At 50.0% G+C, this 11,042-nt stretch overlaps 1 protein-coding gene across 1 annotated transcript in view; it reads left to right on the top strand.

Annotated features, from left to right (window-relative positions):
* SHANK2 (SH3 and multiple ankyrin repeat domains 2) overlaps positions 1-11,042 on the top strand; it is a 677,887-nt gene that overhangs the window by 174,083 nt on the left and 492,762 nt on the right. The gene's annotated exons all lie outside the window — the stretch shown is intronic.

Genomic DNA, 11,042 nt, shown 5'->3' with positions numbered 1-11,042 from the left:
CAAAAAAAAAAAAAAAAAAAATTTGGCTTAGGTCAGCAAACTACAAAAGAAACAAAATATACTAAGCCCCTGCTTAAATAGCCAATGCCTGCTTGTCAGCCCCTGCCCCTTAGTGGCCCTCACCCAAACCAAAAAAGTTTAGTCTAAGATGAAAGTTTGCTAGCCTGCAAAATAGCTCGCATTGTCTGTTCTTACCAGCCTGCCTAGCTACTTGAGTCATAAGTCAAATACTTAAAAAGCCCCTAAGCTAACTAAAATTGTTGCATTGTGGGCTGCAGCAAAACGCAGCAAAACAATCCTTAAAAAAACACCTAAAGCCCCAACCCAACAACCAATAGACAACGTCCAGAAAAATTGTAACCCATAGTACTCAGCCTTTGAGGAACTGGGGGAGGGACCTGTGCACTGGAGGTTAAATTGCTTGTTGAAACCGTGCTGGGTGTGCCTGCCCATCAGACACCTGATTTGCAAAACCATCATTAAGAGTCTCACTTTCGCTGTTCTCTGGGTCTCTAAGTCCATTCTTTGGGTTTAAATGGGTAAGTTTGTTTCTCACATGCTGCAGCGGCATGCACCCCAGCCAGCCCTGACCCTGGGGGGCACCGGGAAGGCCTTGCAGGGGGCATCTCAGGTCATCCTCACCTGCTGCCTCGGTGGGAACCATTACCCTATTGTAGAAGGGAGGAAGCAGAGCCCCAGGAAAGCAAGGTGAGCGTCCCACTCGCACAGCTGGTGCCAGAACTGGGCTCAAGACTCAGGTCTGGTCAGTGCTGTGCCTCCACGCCGTCCATGCTCCAGAAGACGTGCGAGGAGCCGGGCTCTCTTATCCACCCTCCATAGCAGGGATGCAAACTCTATTCAGTTCTGGAGTTGGCCATCTACCCTGTCAGTAGATCTCTATGTGGAACATGGAGGGGGCAGATCACAGTCATGAGATGGGGACGGACGTGGCGGACAAAGCCCCAGGATAGTTCTGGTACCCCCACCAGGTATGCGTGGCACCATCACATGACAAAAGCAGGCCTTCCGGCCAGGTGCAGCAACTCATACCTGTAATCCCAGTGCTTTGGGAGGCCGAGGGGGGCGGTGGATTACTTGATCTAGTTTGAGACTAGCCTGAACAACATGGTGAGACCCCATCTCTACAAAAATTTTAAAAAATTAGCCGGGTATGGTGGCATATGCCTGTGGTCCCAGCTACTCAGGAGGCTGAGGTGGGAGGATCACTTGAGCCTGGGGGTTTAAGGCTACAGCAAGCAGAGATCATGTCACTGCACTCCAGCCTGGGTGACAGAGCAAAACCCTGTCTCCAAAATAAAAATTAAAAATGCAAGCCTGGCCAGGCACAGTGGCTTACTCCTGTAAGCCCAGCACTTTGGGAGGCCGAGGTGGGTGGATTGCTTGAGTTCAGGAGTTCAAGACTAGCCTGGCCAACATGGTGAAATATCATCTCTACTAAAAGTACAAAAATTAGCTGGGTGTGGTGGCATGTGCCTGTAATCCCAGCTACTTGGGAGGCTGAGGCAGGAGAATCGCTTGAACCCGGGAGGCGGAGGTTGCAGTGAGCCGAGATAGTGCCATTGCACTCCAGCCTGGGTGCAAGACTCCATCTCAAAAAAAACCAAAAAAACAAAAAACAAGCCTTCCACCACTGCATGGGACAGATATGCCCCAATGTGCTTTTTCATTAAGTGGTAAAATACACATAACAAAATTTATGCCATTTTAACCATTTTTAAGTATGCAGTTCAGTGGCATTAAGTACATTTACATGGCTGTACAACTGCCCGCCATTCGTCTCCAGAACTCTCTTAATCTTGCAAAATCGGAACTCTGTCCCCATCAAACTTAACTCTCCCCTCTCCTCAGCCTCTGGCAACCCCTGTTCTGCTTTCTGTGCCTATAGATTTTCCTGTTATGGGAAAATCTTCTACTCATATCAAGTTCCTGTTATAGGGACTTGATATGAGTAGAAGCATAAAGTGTTTGTCCTTTGGTGTCTGGCTTATTTCATGGAGTGCAATGTTTTCGAGGTTTGTCCACGCTGTAGCCTGTGTCAGAATTTTTGATCCTTCCTTTTTAAGCTGAATAATATTTTTAAGGTAAATAATACTCCATTGTGTGGATAATGTGCATGGACATCTGTCAGGGGACCCTCGGTGGCTTCCACCTTTTGGGTGTCGTGGGTAATGCAGCTATGAGCATAGATGCAACCATTTGTTCAAGACCCTGTTTTCATTTCTTTTGGGGAAAAATGCCCACAAGTGGAATCTTAATGTGAAAAAGCAAATCGTCTTCACACTTCCCTGTAAGAACAAGTGTGAGAGCCGAGGATAGCAGGAAGTGAATGTGTCTGGGAAACACTGGAGGCTTCTGGGATGTGAGCCCTGCCCTCTGGGAGGCTGCATCCTAAATGACAAGGCCAAGTGACACCCCGCCCAGTGTGTGCACCGTGGCCTCACGGGGAGGTGAAGCGGGGGCGCAGGGGGCTGTTGGTCCCGCAGGAGGCTGCTGGTCTTGCAGGAGGGGGAAGCTGTGGGGGGTGAAGTGGTGGGGGCGGCCTGTGGAGTGGAGCTGGTGAGAAGGCGCCCTGGGCTCACGGGGCATAGGTGGGGTGCAGGCACTGCTTTAGGAGGACAGGGGGCTGTCTCTCTGTTTCCTTGGTGCTCAAAGTCAGGTGAATTCCTAGACATCACTGTTGAAAGACTTCTCTGTCCGTGCCTTCTTTTTTCTCTTTCTCTGATCTCAAGGAACTTCAAATCTGGAGGGTGTCGAAATGTGGATGCTACAGTAAGTGGCAGAGCAGCGTGGGGTGGGAGGGGATGTGGCTCTTCATCCTGGAGGAACAGAGGGAGATCTCAGAGGAGGGACTCTGCTGGATGCCCAGGGCTCTTTGTGCCCGGTTCCATCCTTTGCAGGCTGTCAGCATTCTCTTCCCATCCCAAAGCAGTGCTCCCATCCTATTGGCTCATGGTGGCCTCCGAAGTGGAATCTCAAGCCTCATCCTTTACTCAAGCCATTCCCCAGCCCTTCCGTGACTCCTCACAGCCCAGGCCCCTCCAGCCACTCTGCTGGAGTCCCACTTTGCTTCTAGCTGTTCAATCTTCCTGGATTCTTTGCCCTGGAAAACTCCTATGCATCCTTCAAGATCCAATTCAGACTTCCTGCCCCTCAGTCAAGCCTTCTGCTAATGACTCCCTCACATAGTTGTACACTTTTCTCTGCAGCCCTTTGCGAGACATAGCCAGGGCAAAATGTCCAGGACCAGGTAGTTATTATGCCTTCCCTGTTTTCTCTGCTGATGCTCCCTTCCCCTTGGGTCCACCTGAGAGGAAGCACATGTGGATATCATCAGAGGCATAAGCCGCCATCTTTCCTACCTGGCACAAAAGAACAGCCAGGCTGGCTGCCGTTGGGTAGCATTTCAGCTGAGCTGTGAGCAGCATTTTGCAGAGCTGCTGGCTTCCCCCTCAAGGAAAGCACATTGATGTGGTTTGTATGCAGCTGTGTCCCTAGGTATGCCACAGGGTGTGGATGCTGAAATGTCTGTGTGAGTGTGGAGATACATTACTCAGCTGCATTAGAAAAACACATCATGAGGCTTGGCTGTGGCTGGTAAACACATCTGCACCAACATCTGCTTCCTAATTACTGCTTTGGATGGGAAAAACATTCCTTAATTTTCCCTAGTAGATTGCAAGCACATTTTATCTTGAAAACTCAAGAAAAGCCTGTTTTTTGTCACTTGAAATAATTGTGGACAAGATGGTATTTGAAAGTGTTGATGTTTCTTTCTGATTAGAAAAGGTTAACGCATTTTGATGATCTGTATTGGGCTTGACTTGGTATCACTCCACACTCCACATGCCCCATATCTGTCCTATGCCTCAGCTGCCGGCTCCAGGAGAGTCCCAAGCTGGCTGGGGCTCTCAGGACATCCTCTCCCCACCTTGGGCCTCAGGTTAGCACAGGAGCCATCTGCTTTTGCTATAAAGAGCCAGTTGGGTAATATTTTAGGCTTTGCATGTCGCATGGACTCTGTCATAACGATTCAACTGCCACTGTAGTGCAAAAGCAGCCATAGACAGTATGTAAATCAGAGTGTAGCTGTGTTCTAATAAAACTTTATTTACGGCCAGGTGCGGTGGCTCACGCCTGTAATCCCAGCACTTTAGAAGGTTGAGGCAGGTGGATCACGAGGTCAGGATCGAGACCATCCTGGCTAACACGGTGAAACCCCGTCTCTACTAAAAATACAAAAAATTCTCCAGGCGTGGTGGCGGGCGCCTGTAGTTCCAGCTACTCCGGAGGCTGAGGCAGGAGAATGGCGTGAGCCTGGGAGGCGGAGCTTGCAGCGAGCGGAGATCACAACACTGCACTCCAGCCTGAGTGACAGAGCGAGACTCCATCTCAAAAACAAAAAACAAAAACAAAAAAAACCTTTATTTACAAAACAGAGAGTGGGCCAATTTGGCCTGCAGGCCATCCTTCTCTAAGCCTTGGAATGGAAGGCTGCATCTCCTCCTCTCCCTCACCTGTCTTATTGATGGATCGCCCTCCCCAAGATTGAATGGCTTCTCCTACAGCCAGGAAGCCTCTGGAGGTAGTATGGAGAGCTCTCCCCTTCCAGAGGGGACAGCCGTTCCAACTTCTGCCTGTGTGCCCCCTCTTCTGTCTGGGTAGAAATGTGTTAGCTGGCTCCCCTGGTTTTGATTTCCAGCCTTGCCTAGCCTCCAAGAACCAATGGGCAGGGTCATAGGCTCTGGACTGGTTGGCCCCTTGACCTCAGGCTACAGAGTCAGTTGGAATGTCTGCGAGTGGTCTAGGATCCAGCTTCGTGTATCCCTCATACTCCTCCTTAGGGTTCTAGGGTGTCTTTAATCTCCTCCCTCATGCCCTCCCCAAACTCTTTGGAGTATCTTACTGATGTAGTTAGAGAAGCTGGTCCAAACCACATCTCGTGTGATACCAAGAGAGGCACAGCTTCATGTCTGCATCTTCCAGGTGCCAGTAAGTGACCGGGAGGAATGCAGAACCCCTACCTTTGTCCTGCAGGCACTGCGTGTTGTACTTGACCCAAAGCTGCTTTCCTTCCTGAGTTACCGTTTGAACACCTTGCTATGCTCACTCCCCCTTGTCTACACATGTATGAGGCATGTGGTTGCATTAGAGCAGGTATTCATGCAGGCAGCAGAAACCACTCTGGCAACTTTAAGCTGAAAGGGTGCCATACAGGGCACACACACACAGGGCATGCAGGGAGTAGTGTTGAACAACAGACCGTTTAGGGATGGGACAGAGGTGCCTTTGAATCAAGACAGGATTCAAGGAAAGGAGTCAGGAGACAGCCCTGAGGAAGTGGAACAGTAATTCAAAGAGGCATGGTGGTCTGGGTTTCATCTGGACTAGCCCATTGCCTTGCCTTGCTATGCTGTCCTGGACAACCTATTGTCTCTCTAGGACCCTGAATTTCCTTATCTGTAATGTGGGGATAATTATACCGAATTCATAGGGTTGCTAAGAGGCTAAAAATAGAAAACAAATATATGGTAATATGGTATTCCTGGAACATAGTAGATGCTCAGTAAATAGTGGCTGTAATGATAGTGGTGGTGGTGGTGATGGTGAAGGTGGTGATGATGCTGTTGCTGATGGTCGTCATGAGGCTGGCGGTGGTGGTGCTGCTGATGGTGGTGATGATGAAGGTGGTGATGGTGAGGCTGATGGTGATAATGATGAAGGTGTTGATGAAGGCAGTGATGGTGGTGGTGGCAATGATGAAGGTAGTGATGATGGTGATGGTTGATAGTGATGATGGTGAAGGTGAAGATGATGATGGTGCTGATGGTGGTGGTGGTGATGGTGACGGTAACCATGGTAATGGTGATGGTGGTGGTCATGGTGACAGTGATGGTGATGATGGTGGTGGTTGATAGTGATGGTGCTGATGATGGTGGTGAAGGTGGTCATGGTGATAGTGATGGTGGCTATGGTGATGGTGATGATGGTGGTGGTTGATAATAATGATGGTGATGATGGTGATGATAGTGGTGGTTGGTGGTGGTGGTGGTGATGGTGATGGTAATCATAGTGATGGTGATGATGGTGGTCATGGCGACAGGGATGGTGATGATAGTGGAGGTTGATAGTGATGGTGCTGATGATAGTGGTGAGCATGGTCATGGTGATGGCATGTGCAGCAGAATAAATGAAGTTTCTAGCTGAGCTGTAACCTCCACATTGGAATTACTCAAAGAACCTGTGAATAGTACAGGTGCCAGGCTTCCAGCCCATAACCCAGAATCCCAATGATGCTGAGGAATCTGCAGAGCAGCAGCTAGCTCCACTGTGAGACAGGACCAGCATACCAGACTCCGTGCTTATTAAGGTCTCTTTCTATTCTGCCCTCACAGAGCATGACCAAAGTCACTATGGCATCCAGTGGTGGCTCGACAGGCCTTCTCCCTGAACATGGCCTGTGGTTGCCAAATACACAGTCATGGTTGCAGTGTTGCCTTGTGCTGCTGGAGAACTTGTCAAACAAAGGCATTTTATTTGCCTTCCCTAGATATTCAGATTCTTCCAGTCTCTTTGGATGAGTCTTATAGCCCTTGAGCTTTTCTGCTACAGACACTGGGGGTCAGGATGCAGTCTTCTGTTGTCTAGGACTGTGCCAAGCATCGCTGGGCATTTAGGATTCACAGTTTCTGGGCACTAAACAGCAGGAGTGTCTGTCACTCAGTGTGCCATTGAGACTACTTGTGTACATCACCCCCTTCCTCTTTCTACTTGTAGATTAAGTCATGGTACTAATGATGATGGCAGTGGTGATGGTAATGATAGTGACAGTGACCATGTTCATGGTGAGTGATGGCAGGTGATGGTGATGATGATTGTGATGATGGTGGTGATGGTGATGATGGTTGTGATGGTGATGGTGGCGATGATGCTGGTGATGATATGGATGGTGGTGGTGGTGGTGATGGTGAGGATGGTGGTGACAGTGATAATAATGATGGTCATACTGATGGTGAGGGATGCAGGTGATGGTGGTGATGGTGATGGTGGTGATGCTGAGGATATTGATGGTGATAGTGGTAGTGGTGGTGGTATTGATGGTGGTGATCATGACAGTGGTCATTGATGGTGAGAGATGGTGGTGGTAGAGGTGATGGTGATAGTGGTAGTGGCGGTGGTGGTGATGATGATGGTGATGGTGGTGATGGTGATAGTGACGATGGTCTTATTGCTGGTGACTGATGCAGGTTGGTGATGACGATGATAACGGTGATGATGATGATGATGGTGATGATGGTGATGCTGCTATTGACGATATATTCCCATAACAAGCCTCTCCTTGTTGGATCTAAAAGCGCCAAGGTGTATGGATTGTTACATGTGCTTTATCAGTTTTAGGCAGGCCTTACCACCTCCACACTTGTAATAAAATACACTATGATCAGAATAGTCTCTCTTCTTTTATGAAATCACCTAATTAGGGCTTTGATTGTAAGTATCAAATTGTGTCTAATCTGTCAACCCCTCACCTCATCCTGGCTCTCCAAGAGCTCCAGAGGGAGGGGAGCAGCCTGGCGTTCATTTTTCTGCCCTGGATGACGAAGGAGCGAAGCAAGTTTTAAATATCAGAGGTTACTAGGCTAGGCCAATTTGTCTGGAAGGTAAAAATAATAAAATAAAAAACAGCCTGCCTCTCTTTGATACCAGTGCAAGCCAGGGTAGGAGGACACGGTGTTTCCTGTTTGCATCTGTGCCCTTGCTGGTGTCCCGCAGAGCACCTGTCCGCTCTGTGGCAGCTCCCATGGGGCCATCATGGGGTAATGGCTCCCTGAGCATTGGGCATTGTGGGTGTGGGTCTCACTGAATGGAGACGGCATCCACATGCCCTTTCCTTCACCTCCCCCAGCTCTGGTGGGTGGCTGGCTTGGTTGGCTTTCCCTTTATACAGGCCAGAAGATCCAGGAGTGGTCAAAGGCCACTCATTAGTAAATGAGGAAGCCAGGCTTCCAACCCACACCTTGTGGATGCATTCCCATAACCCACTGACTGGGAAAGGGGCCTCTACTGGGCACAGGTCAGGCAGAAGCACCTATGCCCACGGCAGTGAGGGATATATTCATACTTACCCTGGCCCTTACTTAGAGGCCCAGCTCTTCAAGGGGAGGGCTGGTCTGAGGGACCAGGTTCCAGCCCTGCCCCGATGATAACAGCGTCCCAGCCACTTCCCCGTTTTACTCATGCAGACACCTTAGTTGTTTTTACATTTACGCTGCCCGAACAGCCTTATTTCAAAAGATAATTTAACCTGAAAACAAACTCCTGATTTACAGTTTGGAGTGTGCAGTAATTTGTGTCTGTGACATTTAAGTGAGGACAGCCTCAGTGCTGTTGAAAGGAAATGGCTTGACAGGGCCTGGAGCTTCCGAGTTAACATCCTGGTTGCAACATCGTCAGTGCCCGTGGGCATGTCTGCCACCAGTGTTTCTGCTTTTGACCTCTGCCTTCTCTTACTTCATGACCATTTGCTTATGAAGACACTCCACCCACTTCTGTCTCCAGAAGCTCCCTTGGCTTCACGGACCCCCCGCCCACCTTCCCTGCTCATTGCTCATCTCCCTGGGAGACTTCTGCACCGCCCCCCTCCCCCCCCCCCCAACTTCCCCACTCACTGCTCATCTCCCCGGGAGAGTTCTGCACCTCCCCCCAACTTCCCCGCTCACTGCTCATGTCCCTGGGAGAGTTCTGCACACACACACACACACACCCCAACTTCCCCGCTCACTGCTCATCTCCCTGGGAGAGTTCTGCACACACGGCCTCCACCTTCTCATGGCTGTTGTCTCACTGACATAGTGTGGTCAGACTTCCATCCCTGCTTGCTCGAAGCTGGTCGCACCCACATGGCACTTCCACGGTCCCGTCTCTGTCCCCATCCAGCTCAACATCTCTGTGGCATCTCTCCGCGTCTGCATTGCATGCTCCTGTTACCCAGATTCCCTCCTGCAGTGACTCCCGAGGTGACCTCAGGCGGGCCTGTCTGTGCCCTTGTACACCTTCTAGAAAACCCCAAGAGTCCCCATTCAGGGTCTCCCAGCTCACTTCTGCCCTGAGCTCTGGCAGTGATGCCTGCTCCTTGCCGATGTCCCCACGTGCCGACCTCTTAGGAGACTCCAGAGCGGCAACTGCTCCCCCCTCTGTAAATAACGCCCTTCCCCTGGAGCTCAGGCCTAAAACCTGGCCGCCTCCTGTTTCTCACCGTCCCTCTCATCTCAGGGCTTGTCCATTCCCTCTCCACCCTCTCCGGGCCCGTCTAGCCCTCTTGTCTCCTCTACCCCTCTTGTCCCCACCACCCCTCTCACCCTTGCCTGGGGCCCTGCCGTCTCTCCCCAGGACTATGTATTCACCATCCAGCCTCTGTCTTTCCATCCAGTCTGTCTTCCCTCAAGTCCACTTTCTGTCACCCAAGTTCTTCTTCCCTCTGCTGCTGAGAACCCCCTTTGCATAACCCAGGGCTTGTGTCCTGTGCCCTTCTCTCCTGTCCAGCCCACCTCATCCCAGCTTGCTGCCGCCTGGCCCCTCGCCGGTTTCTATTTCGGGTCTTGGTGCTCTGCTGGGATGGCCTCTGTCTCCGCCTGGCTGTCCCCAGGCTCTCTCTCCTCCCATCCCAGGGCTCAGCTTGCCCAGCCAGCCGCACCCTCTCCACTGTCTGCATCAGACCCACCCATCCTGAGGCTGTGTGGTTGTTTTCTATGCCCCCTTTCCAGCCTAAGCCTGGCAGAGACCTTGACTTTCTGGTTTGCATCTGTGTCCCCAGGGACTAGGACGGTACCTGGCAGCTCCATGAGGACTCACTGCATGCATCAATGTGCAGCTTTCTCCGTCTGTCTCTTCATCTGTAAATGGAAATGATGGGGTCTGGGGGTCCAGCAGCTGATGGGAACTGCAGGTCTTCATCTGTAAATGGAAATGATGGGGTCTGGGGGTCCAGCAGCTGATGGGAACTGCAGGCACACTGTGTTCTCAGCGGGTACAGTGAGAGCCCCAGGAATGCTCCTTCGGGGGGAGGTACATTTATTAAGGGAAGTGTTTTGGAAAATTCATGCCAAGAGAAAAAGTGGCAGTGAAAATGATATTATTCTTGATGCTCGGGTCTTCAAAAAGCATTCCAATTGCTTCTATATTTATACTTCACTGAATTATTTAAAAGGATAAAGACCTGTCAGATAAGATACACCTCTGAAAGGAATCCAGGGCAGCCAGCAGCCTCACAAGGGAGCCAAAAGCTCCCACCAGCACCTCCTGGATCACAGTTTTTCCTTTCTCCTCCTTTCCGAAGCCGCAAGTCATTGCAGTTTTTCACATTAACCTTCTCTGTAAAATGGGCCTCCTGTTCTCCCTGGCAGAGAGTTCTCACATACCTTGAGAGTTAAATCAGAAGAAGTGGGTAGATGTGCATTTTGAACTGCAAAACACATGTTCACAGATGTGTACACAGACACGTGTGTGATATGCACACATACATGGAGGTATCATTGTTATGAAGCCAAGTGAACCATGTACCCTTGAATTTCAAAATAACTAATGGAACCTGAGCTCTTTTTGATGTCTGGGAAACACGCAGTAATGGGTCGGAGGTATGATATGGACTCCGTCAAAGTCATTGAGTGACCGGAGGTGGTAGTGGAGGATTTTTCTTGGATCCTACCTGTATCCCCCTGGAATGGCAGTGCCTGCTGAGGATTTATTCTTAGCTTTCTATCAGCAATACGTGTCCTTTATAATAGGGAATTTTCTTTTCTTTTTTCTCTTCTCTTTTCTTTCTTTCTTTCTTTCTTTCTTTCTTTCTTTCTTTCTTTCTTTCTTTCTCTTTCTTTTTCTTATTTTTTTCAGCATTTCGCTCTTGTTGCCAGGCTGGCTTGCAATGACGCAATCTCGGCTCCCTGCAGCCTCCACTGTGGATGTACGTTTCCTTCCTTCCTCCCTCTCTCCCTCTCTCTCTCTCTCTTTCTCCCTTTCTTTCTTTC

The sequence above is a fragment of the Hylobates moloch genome, unplaced genomic scaffold (assembly GCF_009828535.3).
Source record: "Hylobates moloch isolate HMO894 unplaced genomic scaffold, HMol_V3 SCAFFOLD_5, whole genome shotgun sequence".
NCBI lineage: Eukaryota > Metazoa > Chordata > Mammalia > Primates > Hylobatidae > Hylobates > Hylobates moloch.
Note: the sequence above shows the minus strand (reverse complement) of the source record. Positions and strands in the feature narration are given on the sequence as shown.